We start from the raw sequence: 12,900 nt of genomic DNA, 5'->3' as shown, positions 1-12,900 counted from the left end.
AGAATACTAATGTATCATTGTTAAACTCCTTTGGTTGAGATAATGCTGTTGTGGTTCTGTAGGACAATGTCTTTGTCCTTAGGAGATTCACACTACTCCCCACTCTGTCAGAAGCTCCTGGGATAGTTAGGGGCCCTGTAGGGGACAAGCTATCCTGAAAAAGCAACCCGATCTGCTGCTGGTCACCCCTACCCACCCTTCAGGATCACTGCAATGGGCTATGAGCTCCTAAGAAGCAGGGATGTGTTTTAGCAATCAGAAGCCAGACCGGAATCAAAGCCATTCAACAAGTATTTGTTCAGCACAGCACAAACGGTTCCCATACTGCTGTTTCTTTCCTCTTCCTACTTTCTACACACACATTTTTTTTTTTACACCGGGGTAAGAAAGGAGGGGTAAAAACCGAACAGTGTCTCAATAGCTTTACTTCAAAATAAACTCACTTGGATTAACAGTAACATCATTAATCATTATTATATTGATAAATGAAACAAATAGGACAATCTGAAACAGAAACAACACTAAAAATCAGTTTACTATTTTAATTATTCTGTAGCGTATTTCTTTCTTCTCCAGAAATGACAATCTCTGCAAATAATCTTCTCCTTAATGAAGCTGAGCTCAACTAAGACATGTAACAAAGCTACATAAAAACAGACTGTTAAACAGTCCTACCAAAGGCTAAAAAAAGTTTTGTTTCTTTTATCATGCATTATGCTCTTTCCTGTGTGCAATATTTTTCTATGAGCTACAGAAAAAAACTTACAAAACGGAGGGAGTTACCCTCCGTTCTGAATACAAAAGTTCACATTTAATGTGTCATGTCCAAAATGGTATCCATCAGAAAGACATTGGCAACAGTTCAAAAAAAGTTCCTTCCCTCAAACTGCAAAACAAGGTAAATACCATGACAGAAATCTGCTATAGGACTATCAAAATACTTGTTACCTTCAAGCTATGGTGTAGGTTATTTTAGGCAAGATTCACTTTAAGAAACTACTCGATACACGTGAATGGGGGAAAATGTGTTCCAAAATGTTGATGCAAACTAAATATTTTCCAGATCAGATACTTTTATTTAGCACCTCCTATGTCAAGTGTTCCCCTGGACTTTATGAAAAATACAGAAGATCAGACCCTGACCTCAAAAGCCTTACAATTCAGTCTGGGTGACAAATACATGAATAATTCCAATATAATGGGGTAAATGCTATGACAGAGCATTGTATGTAAGTGTTTCTATTCAAACTCAAGAAGGGACTTTTAACTGGGTAAAGGGGAAGAGTGAATGGGAGGAAGTGGAATAGAGGGCATCAAGCTCTAATAGAAAACCAGTAGCAAACCTGATTAACAGTACATGTGATATGTTAGTATTCGGAATCTCATGGGACTCACTAGACTGAAATAAGGAGGATGTCCAATACCTAACTCTGCCAACCACGAGCTTGTGTTAAATCTACTTTGTGGAGAAAGGATCAAGTACAAGGATCAAACTGATGTCACATAGTGCTATGGACTAACTCTCCTGGTCCAATATAGTAAGAGAAGGGGAAAGAGGGATAAGGAGGACAGGCCAGGTAGGAAAAAAAGCATGTGCATAATAGGCTAGGAGTCATAAAAGGACCTGGCATATTTTAAGGCTGTTTTTTTTTTTTAATGTATCTTCTAAGAGTTAATCAACACACACTGTTTTATTTCTGTATTCATTAAAATATATAATTAAGGCAAGTGTCACGTTTTTAGAGTATTAATACCTTTCCAAGGTATCACTCAAAATGTTTGATTTCAAACCTACAATTGATACGTAGAGAACAAAAAGGCAGTTTTAAGAAAGTAAAAGATATACAAATTAGGCATATATTATTTCAAGAGATTTATATACTGACTATTAAAGCTTATTTTTAAATACCCAGTACCCATGTGCAACTATGGATAGACTCAGGCAGGGGGTCACTAATCCTTGTCAGGTTTACAAGGATGCTAAGTAGACAGACGGACACAGCACCTTCACAAATGACAGCACTTGTTCAACCTTCCCCTCCTCAACCCTCACCACCTTTTATAAACTTGTCAACAGCTGCTGACATTAGAAAGTGCTGAATGAGAAAGCAAGGTAAACAAGATAAACACCTTCAAGGGGGAAAAAAATGAATCAAATGTCAACTTTGCCCCCCTAACTGAAGCTAGTATCTAACAAAGGAAATGGTGATGATTAAGATACAGAAAGTTATGAGGAAGGATATACTAAAGATGATCTACAGTAAAAGACTTCCTCATGTCAGAAAGACAGTGTGGTAAACTATACAAAACACTTCTTTAGAAGGAGAAGGCTAGTTCCCTTCCTGACTTTGCTAATGATCCAAGAGTCGAGGTCCTCATCCCTAAACTGACCAGATTTAACACCAAAAGATCCCAATGGTCCCTTCCAGCTTTGAAACAAATCTTCAATTTTAATCCTTAAATTTACAACTTTAAGTATTGTTTATTGGAATAGGGAGAGGAGAAGACAGGAAATATTCTCGGTTCTACAGATAATTTTTCTGTTTTATGAAGTGTAAGGTATTCTTGATATTTCTCTCCTGTATTATAACCACTGTGAACTGGGTGATATTTCTCTCCTGTATTATAACCACTGTGAACTGGGTGAATCCAAGGTAACTCAGCATTGATTCTGGTCTTTGATCCTCCTTAACAAATGCTTGGAATTCTTTTACCACAGACCTGTTTTATACTCCAACCATAAAAACCTCAAAGTAATAAAAAGCAAACAGCACTCGCTTGTTATTCTCTACAGATGTCAGTATATATGTACACATATCATGAACCAATTGTTTTTTATGGTACAAATTTTATATATTACACAAACATTTTTTGCCTGGTGTAACTTCAACACCGAGAATACTGATTGCTTAAAAGCAACTGACATTTTCTCAAAAACAAATATGATATATAAACTTGTGAAATATAGAATGATCTGTTGCTACTGTAACTCACCAAAACATTTCAAATGAAGCAGACATCATGAGAAGGAAATCTTACAAAATGAAAATTACTAACATTTTAAAAGTATTACAGTATTTAGTAAAGACAGTCCACTCCAACATAAAACTAAACACACACACACATACACACACACACACAATATTGATAATAAACTAAGGATTCCTAACGTTATTAATACCAGACAGGTTTTTCATTTAGAGTTACTGTTACTGCCACCATCGTTAAGTCTTTCTAAAATCAACAACATTCCTCCAGCTTTAAAACATCCTTTTTGGGAGTTATTATCAACAATCATAAGAGATTTTTAGCCTAAAAAAGACCCATTCCTAGGGCAATTTCTCCTTTCTGGGAAAAAAATACATATTCATGATTTTAGGACAAAAAGTAATGACATTTAGTTGAAATAATTAGCATCATTCTTAAAAGAGATACTAGTTGAGAGAATCATTAACCTACTAATATTAAACATTCAACAAGTAAATAAATACAAATTCTGTACATTCCATGGCACTAAAGAAATATCACTTGAAAAAACAATATCACTTGCTTTCCTGGCAATGGATATCACTATAGATCAAATTACATCACAAAAGAATTCTTGAGGCACTACTCAAATGCTTTTGATAGATCTAATCTCTTCACACTTAATCCACAACTCTTCAAGGCCTTAATTTTCTGAATTATAACATTATAATCTATTGGACATAGAGCATAAGAAATCCACCAGCCTTGAAACTGGAACAGAGAAGGGACTATGTGTGATTGGTTCACCACTGTATTCCCAACGTCTAGCTCAGTGCCTAGCACACAGTCAATGCTCAATAAAAACCTACTGAATGAAGGTACGTTTAAGTGTTTTGTTAAATGGGCTATTAACTGTCTGGCTGCTCTGACATTTTTGGTGTGATGCCTGTTTTTATCATTGGAATTTGATTTGTATCATTATTTAATGTAAATCTAGAGTTTTTCTTCTGAGAACTCTTTATTTTCCATTTAATAAAAATACCGGAAATAGCAGTCTTCCCCTCTTAAAAATGAATGTGTAAATACACATGAAAGAGTATATTAAGGTATGCAAATGACAGAAAGAGTCAAGTGAGTGGAATGTTTCTTGAAAACAGCAGATAAGATTGAGTCTGGAGCCCACCAACAGCCCAACAATCATGAGTAACAGTGTTACAGGTCACAGAAAAGAGAGGTGACAAGGGAAGGCCTTGTTGGCCAGGTGTGCATCTCTATTCCATCCCTTTGGCAAAGCAAAACAAAACAAAACAAAAAAACTGTGCTCTAAAGACAGCTGTTTCCAAAACACAAAGATCTTGGATAGTCTTTAAATGCTGGCAGGTAACCTAAAGGCCAATCCAAACACACCGGAGTCATAGATAAGAAAAGTCCTACAAACAGTCAACAAGGCAAAATGCTCTGAGATATTAGGCGAGGGCCGAGGGTGGGGGGGAGCATGAAGAAAAGGAGAAAGGCAGGAAAAGCAACTAAACAGAAGCTCCATTAAAGCTCAAGACGTGACTCAAAATTGAAAAGTCCTGCTGAACCACATCTTCCAAGCCAGTTTTATTATAACTAGAACTAATTAGAACCTATCTAATAAGTAGATAATCAAATATAAAATCTAGACTTTTAAAAAATGTTCCCAATTGTATGTTAGGAAGCAGTATACTTTTTTCCGTATTTCAGTTAGATAAAACACGAATTAAATCTTTCTATATTTAATTTTCCTCAGTAGCAAAGTTTTAAAATCATTTTGGAGTCTAGGCAAAATTTTCCTAAGAATCATGAAATACTTTAGTCTATTTTTTTTAAGCTATTTTTATTTTTAACGGTTTTGGTTTGTCTTCATTTAATAAAGTTTATATACTTTTCAAAAACTCATCAATTTTTTTTAATTCAGAAAAAAGAAAGAGAATTACCTGTATGTCCTATCACCCAAAAATAATAGCATTAGTGTTTTAGCACCAGTTTATTTAAAAAACCAAGTGTGTATATTTACATGTGCTGTTTTCTGAAAGGCCTCATAGCTTTAAATTTCTCGAAGAGGTGAAAGAATGAAAAAATTTAACCATAGATCTAGTGCCAAGATGCCCACTTCATAGGTGAGAAAACTGAGGCTCAGAGAGGCAAACTGACTTGCCCAATACTATAGCTGGCAATCAACAGAACCTTGAAGAGAAATGTACAGTCTCCCAAGTTCCTGGTTCAATACTCTTTCAAATACCATTTGACTTTTTATTTCACTTAAGGTGTTCTTTTCATCCATTCATTTAGTTATCTATCCAATCAAACTCTGTGAGCCAGGGGTCCTAGGACACAGAGATAGAAAGAAATAATCCTGCTCCCCAAGTCCAATGGAAACAGATACATATATGTAAACACATCTCTTTATTAACTAAAACATGATCACTGCTTTACTTGGTGTACATACAGAATGCAGTGGGAGAATGTGGCCATGTGAGACAAGTGTGCCTTGAGGAGGAATGGCATTTGAGGTAATCTTGAAGAATGAATCCATGTTAGCCAGGCAGATGGATATTGGGGCTCGGGGGTGAGAGTGAGGGAACAGATGGCCCCTGAACTGCAAGGGAGAGCATGGCACTGGAACGCAGGAGGTAAGACGGGATGGATAAGTATGGAGACCTTGAAAGAAAGGAGTTTAGATCTTATCTACAGGAAATAAGGAACCACCAAACATTTTTAAGCGAGGTTATCCCATAACTGAAATTTGCACTTTACAAAGATCATTCTGGCACCAGTGAGTGGCACAGAGAAACAGTAAGAAAGGGACATGAACAAAACCAAAGCAGTAACAGAGGAAATAGACAAAAGGGGCAGGAGAGATATTTAGGGTTAGAATAAACAGGCTATTTGATAAGAAGAGAGAGTAAGGAGTCTAGAATAAATTAAATAATTGACAGATGGTGTTGCCATGGGCAGTATGGAATACCTTCATATTTTTTAGGATCTGAAATTTATTTTAAATTGCTACCAAAATGCTACACTGTAGGCTTCTAACTATAAGTTTCACAAAGCAATTCAATTTTCAACGAAAATTGCCAATATAAGAGAAATGGAAAGAGGGAAAAAAAGCCCCAAAATGCTGACCTGTTTATGAAAAGCTAGATTCTAAAAGAACACAAAGCAGAAGTTGAAAAGCCTTGGCAACAGAATGTCTGACCAACAAATCTTTCTGGAAAAGATTTTAATTTCAGAAACCATTTTGGAAGCCTACTGATAAAGAATGTATCATATTTACTTTTTTTAAATAAAATATTTCTAACATAAACATCTTAAACCTAAGTGAAAGCATATCAAATGCTGTCAACTGAATTTTACAATGCACATAACTAAGACACTACAGGAAAGAGAACTGTGTGCTAGAACTTAAGAAGTGAAAAGACTTTGGTGGTCACCTAGGGTATTACTTATTTCTAAGAAGAAAAATAAAATCTTCAACTTAGCTCTAGAAAAAGATTCCACACACCTCTGCTTCATGGCTAAAGCATTTCAATTTCTGGAAAGATTATCAGAATGAAATATCAACTTAATTGTGTTAGCTCTCTCCTTCAGAACAAATAAAAATAAACCAAATCTACTGTCACCTACTACTAACATGAGCTTAACAAAAAATTTTTACAACTCAACTGTGACTGAAAACTATTTCAGTACTGAATAATAAAAATTCCTATGATAACAATGAGAATGAGAAATACAAACTTAAAAAAGAAACTAAAACTCCCTAGAAGGAAGGTGAGAAAAAAACATCTACTCTTGAAAATGAAGCACAACCTACTTAGCAATGCCTCCACAATGTAGAAGCCTCAGGCTGAAATGTCCCTCGTATCTGAATTTTCCAGGTACCTGAAAGCTTATTTCTTTAATGTGTCCAACTTTCTTCTTCTTCCATTTTTTTTTTTAAATGAAAACCTTGTATTACACGTTCCTGACCTTTCTTAAACAGAACATACTGTAACCTTTTCTTGAGTGTGGCATCAGTAAAAACAGCCTCTCAGGGGCATGTAGCACATAAAGCTGTTTCACATCGCCCTATACAAACGGGTGAGCCTGCCTTGTTTTTAAGGTTTTCCTATCCCCTCCTTTACCCCTGGGCTACCTGTCACTTCTCACTACTGTCAAATGCACTTGCCTCCAACAGCTCACCACCTCACGTTTGGACTACTACAAAACACTTCTAATTTGATAGGAAACCTAATATTAAAACTTACTTGAACTATGTTTTTAAAAAAACAAGCTAAGACACAAATGAATGAAATGCATGATCTTGAGTGCATTAAACGTATGGGGGTGTTTTGAAATGGTTTAATCTTATGTATTTTACTTCTTACTTCTTTCTGGTGTTGCAAATAAGAAAAATTTCCTGGAAAACTGAACTCCAGACATGAAAAGTATTAGTCAACTAAATCTTTCTAAATATAATAGTTCTATTAAAAGTAAAAATTTTTCATGTTTGCACTCAAATTCAAATAAAATCAATATTATATGATATTTGAGCAGTAAGTACAAAGATGTGTAGTACACCGACGTCTGCTATTTGGGTCGTATTACAGCTGAAACTCTTTCCTCAAATTGTTAAAACATTACAACATTTACTTTTCTAATATTGTAATTGGTTTCAAATTTTAAGCTAACAGCATTATTATGTTGTATAAAGCTGTCACTACCTATTATGATTTCACTAGAATACACACTCACTGACACACAAGAGGTACTTCCTTCATGCCAAATTACATTCATTCTAATAGCAAATGGCCAGGTAATTACAAGGTGAGAACCAACTGTCAGATGAACTCATAAGCCTCATTCACAAAGGAGATACCTATATACTAGATTATAAAGAAATTCTTATTTCAAAATTAATCTTTCAGATTCCCTATTTTTCATTTATTTTCAACTGATTTTTGGAATTATTTTTTAACTCTAAAACTTTTAAATAGATTCCACTTTTTCTAATTTAACAAATCACAGTAAATCAGAAACCAAGAGTCATGTATCCAAATCACAAATAATAACTAAAATTTACTAATTTGATATTTACTCTACATCAAATGAGCTAGGATTGTGTATTTTAGGGAAAAAGGGCATGAATTTTAATATAAACCTTAATATATCATATAACATATTACATATTGTATATAAAATGTATTATAACTTTAATTCATGTATAACTACCCACTTAATACCAAAAGGAAAAAAGGAGGCAGAAATGAGTTAAGGAGTTACAAAGTAATGTGGTTTATATATATTCTAGCAGGACCAACTTTGGGGCTCTTAACAAAGTAGCAATGAAATCTTGCAAACACGCCTGACTAAATACTTCCAGAAAGACTATCCACAATACAGCAGGAACAAAACAAGCAGTTCACAATATTGGTGAGATCACAGCATTAAATGTCACTTCTAGGAATATTAATTATCACAGAACTAGACACTGAGGAAGGTATTTCTAGCTGTTAATTAAAATCTCCTTGCAAGAAAATTCCATTTTAGGGACTTCCCTGGTGGCGCAGTGATTAAGAATCTGCCTGCCAATGCAAGGGACATGGGTTCGATCCCTGGTCTGGGAAGATCCCACACGCCATGGAGCAGCTAAGCGCATACGCCACAACTACTGAGCCTGTGCTCTAGAGCCCGCGAGCCACAACTACTGAAGCCCGCGCACCTAGAGCCCGTGCTCCACAACAGGAGAAGCCACCACAAGGAGAAGCCCATGCACCACAACGAAGAGTAGCCCCACTCGCCACAACTAGAGAAAGCCCGCGCGTAGCAATGAAGACCCAACACAGCCATAAATAAATAAATAAATTTATTTTTTAAAAATTCCATTTTTGTATTTTCTAAAGACAAAAGAAGGAGACTTAATAACAAATAAGGTATACTTCACAACTGTTAAATTTTAAAAGGTGCCTACAACAGTTCTTGGTTCTAAATTCTACTAACTCTCTGGACAGGATCACAATTCTTAAAGGACCAACTCTCTCCCAGCTCTGTGGAGGGCAGAACCAGGGGGCATGCCCTGAGTAGTGGTCAGGGGGGTTGACAGCCATATAGCACTGAAGAATTCTGACAGTGGGGGTGTTAAACATCTGGATAAGTTATTTAGAGCAGCTGTGAGATCTCACTCTCTAATAATAGAACAGACTGCTACCTGCCGTGGAAAGGGTTTGAAGTAATGCTATTCAAAATCAAAACTGGATAACTTTTCAAAGTCCCGTCCAGACCCAGAGACCAAGAATTACATATACATCTACATCCAACAATACTAATAACAACCAAACACAACTTTCTGCAAAGCAATACCTTTACTTCACTGGAGGATATTTAAAAAGTGGCTTTCTGTGCAGTTTTATGTGTTCTGCTAGACATCTGGGTCTTTTTTATCTGCATTCTCCTTGCTGCTACTGAACCAGAAGTTAACATCTTTTACTTTCCAAATTTTAATTTTTAAACCAAGTACTAATTATAGCATGGGCCCAAATTACTAAACTGGTTTACCTAACTACATGACCATGGGAAGTCATTTCTTGCAAAATGAGTGGCTTGCACTAAGATCCACCAGAATGTAACCTTCACTTTCTGTTCAGCACTCTATTCCCAGCCCCAGGACCTGGAAGGCATCAAATGTTTACCAAATAAGAGGATCATTCTTGTCCCCAAATGACAAATATAAAATAAATGTAATCATTTTTTCTTTTTTAACAATTAGATTTTAATCTGTATATTCCCAAACATTTTTAAGAGGACACTGAAACTGAAATTTCCTACGGGGCAAATAGAAATTTATATATTTTCAAACAAGGTACTAATTTTTTAGAAATAAAACAAGTAGATTACACAAGAGCTGGCAATCTTCACACTGTTTATTATACTTCCCTTTGCTTCAACCCATTACTGTGTCCTGTCCCCTTTTCATCTGAAAGGCAGGCCGCTGGTAGGGAGAAAGCACACTGGACTTGCAGTGCATGGGGCTGGGTTCTAGTCCCATCTCTTCCATTAACTGGCTCTGTGGGGACATGTCACTTCCCCTTTGGGGCCTGCAAGGTTGCACTTGTAAAACAACGGAGCCAAACTAATCATTAATTTCTAAAGTCTTCTGCTTTAAAAATCTATGATTCTCCTTTCATTCTACCCATTATCCTATTCCTAATGCCTTGATTCAGCAATTGCCAGCCACATCATTCCTAGACTTGTACAGGAGCCTCCAAATTTGTCTTTTTCCCTCTTTATTTTTCCTTATCTTAAAATGAATTCAATCCTAAAACCATGAGTTGAGCAGAATGAAAAGTACACTGTCTTGGAAGTCAGAGAGAACAGGTTCAAATTCAGACTTTGCCACTAGCCAAGCATAGCTTAAAATGGTGATCTTATTAACTCTCTCATTGGGGATTAAATAAAATGTATAAAGCACCTAACATAGTGCCTGACACACTGTGTAGATGCTCAGCAATGTTTAGCACTTCTCCCTATTTCCCAAGATCAAATGCCTCAGGTTCCCACTGTCTACAGCAAGGATGACCAACAAGGTGCACAGGTGGCATGCAAGAAGATCTGTAAAACTACAGAGGCAAAAACGGGGTTAAACATTCTCACCAGGCTCCTGTGTGCCAGGAAAGTGTCTCCCTGTATCCTTGCCAATACTCTTCTGGGTAAATCAGCCTCAGTAACCAGCCCCTAGTGAACTCTCAAAATTAAATGGTGCAGCCAAATCCACAGGTCAAGAGGAAATGAAAACTTGACACGATTCTTCAAAAAGTCATAGATTCTCTGGATTTTACGTTAAAGCAAACTCCTCAGCCTGTCATTCATATGCAAAGAAGCCAGTCCCAATTCTTAGTATTTAAATGTACAGGCAGTACAACTAATGTTAAAGTACCACCAAGCATTATAATTTATTTTGATTTTGCAATTCTAGGAAATTAAAAGGTGTGACAAAAGAAAAAGAGAGTAAAATTTTTCACAAAATGAGGATACACTGAACTTTGTAGGGCCTTACAAGCATCTTCAGAAAAAGCAATGGCTTTCTTCTTGATTTCAAAACTGGGTCAAAACTAGAAGGAAGGGGGCTTCCCTGGTGGCGCAGTGGTTAAGAATCCGCCTGCCAATGCAGGGGACAGCGGTTCGATCCCTGGTCCGGGAAGATCCCACATGCCGCGGAACAACTAAGCCCGTGTGCCACAACTACTGAGCCTGCGCTCTAGAGCCCGTGAGCCACAACTACTGAGCACGTGTGCCACAACTACTGAAGCCCACATGCCTAGAGCCCGTGCTCCGCAACAAGAGAAGCCACCGCGATGAGAAGCCCGCGCACGGCAACAAAGAGTAGCCCCCACTTGCCGCAACTAGAGAAAGCCGGCGCGCAGCAATGAAGACCAAACGCAGCCAAAAATAAATAAATAAATTTATAAAAAAACCTCGAAGGAACAAGGAGAGGAGTGACGGGGACTTGCAAAGAGAAGCTCATTTCTTAAAGTGACTTAGGTACAGTTATTTAAATATATGGGAATTTTTTCCAAAACTAGGACTAATTACAAACTTTACTGCCATATACTAGTCAATGATCTAGCTGAGTTACTAGGTAACAGAGGGTAATCAACCAAGTGTGTGGAAGTCTGGAAACCAAAGAGATCTTGTGAAGAAATCTGGCTTTTTGAAGTGCCGCCTTCTTTCCCAAAATACTTCAGCCCAAGGAACTGCTGCAAAAGAATATAACTAAAAGGATAGAACATTATTTAGGAAAGAATTCTATCAGGAGGCTTAGCTTCATTAAGAATTATCCAAATTCACATCTCTACTAAAAAACCCAAACCACTAGAGTAGGCCAACCTGCTCTACTGGGCCCTTGAAATGTACTAAGCAGTGAATCCGACCAAAACTCCTACCATGAGCTGCCATATTTCTGCAAAGTAATTATTCACAAGCACTGTTGCTTCTGGTTGATGCTTTTTAAAAAATCAGAGGTAAAGTCTGTTTTCTCCCCCCATGTTCTTTGCTCACATCCTTAACTAAAACAAAAAGGAATCGTCTCCACCCAGATTTGAGATTTCTGACCAAAGCCATTCGCCTAGACGGCCCTCTTTCACCTTAACAGACTTCTCCAGTCCCCTAATCTCCCGCCCTGTCCCTGTCCCTCTACATAGCACCCTCAGTATTGCTCCAATCCCTTTCTCCAGTCCCCTAATCTCCCGCCCTGTCCCTGTCCCTCTACATAGCACCCTCAGTATTGCTCCAATCCCTTTCTCCAGTCTAGCTTTCCCTCATTTCTGACTTAATCGATGACCAGTACTCTGCTTACCCAGACTTGGTCCCAGCTTCGTCCTCCAACTCCAGTCCCATCACTGCCTAGCCCCTCCTCAGCTTTGACTCCTGCCCCGGCATCTTATCTCTAACCTCTCTCAGTCTAATCCCCGTGGCTTTAATATCTGACCTAAACGACGCCCCCCCGCCCCAGACTTTATTGCAGCTGAGCCCCCTCCCCACTTCCTATCAATTCTTGTCATTCCTGGCCTCTGCCCAGTCCCTCTTCATTTTAGACCATGACCAATCTCCTCTCTTTCTGGTCCTTGGCTAAAACCCAAACCCCATTCCTGACCTCATTCCTGACCCTAGCAAAGCCGCTACTCTGGCTGGCCCATCCCACTTTTTCTCTGACTCTGAACCTGGTGCCTCCCCACTCCTTCACTGAAACCCTGGGCCGGGAAATCTCGGGCCCTCGCGTAATCTCCTAGGACCCCATTTCTCACCCCCTGATACAAGCGTCCTCCCCATCACACACTCCAGGTCAACGTGTCTGGCTCTCCCCATCTTGGAGGCCAGCCTTGGGCCCTCCTCCCCATCCCCGACCCGGGCCTGCCCCGTTAGTGAGCTCAGCTC

General features: G+C 38.0%; 1 protein-coding gene across 3 annotated transcripts in view; it reads right to left on the bottom strand.

Moving 5' to 3' along the window:
* USP24 (ubiquitin specific peptidase 24) overlaps positions 1-12,900 on the bottom strand; it is a gene marked incomplete at its 5' end in the record, with an annotated part of 147,880 nt that overhangs the window by 134,386 nt on the left and 594 nt on the right. The gene's annotated exons all lie outside the window — the stretch shown is intronic.

This window comes from Balaenoptera borealis, assembly GCF_965194805.1.
Source record: "Balaenoptera borealis genome assembly, chromosome: 1".
NCBI classification, from domain to species: domain Eukaryota; kingdom Metazoa; phylum Chordata; class Mammalia; order Artiodactyla; family Balaenopteridae; genus Balaenoptera; species Balaenoptera borealis.
This window is presented reverse-complemented; position numbering and strand designations above follow the sequence as displayed.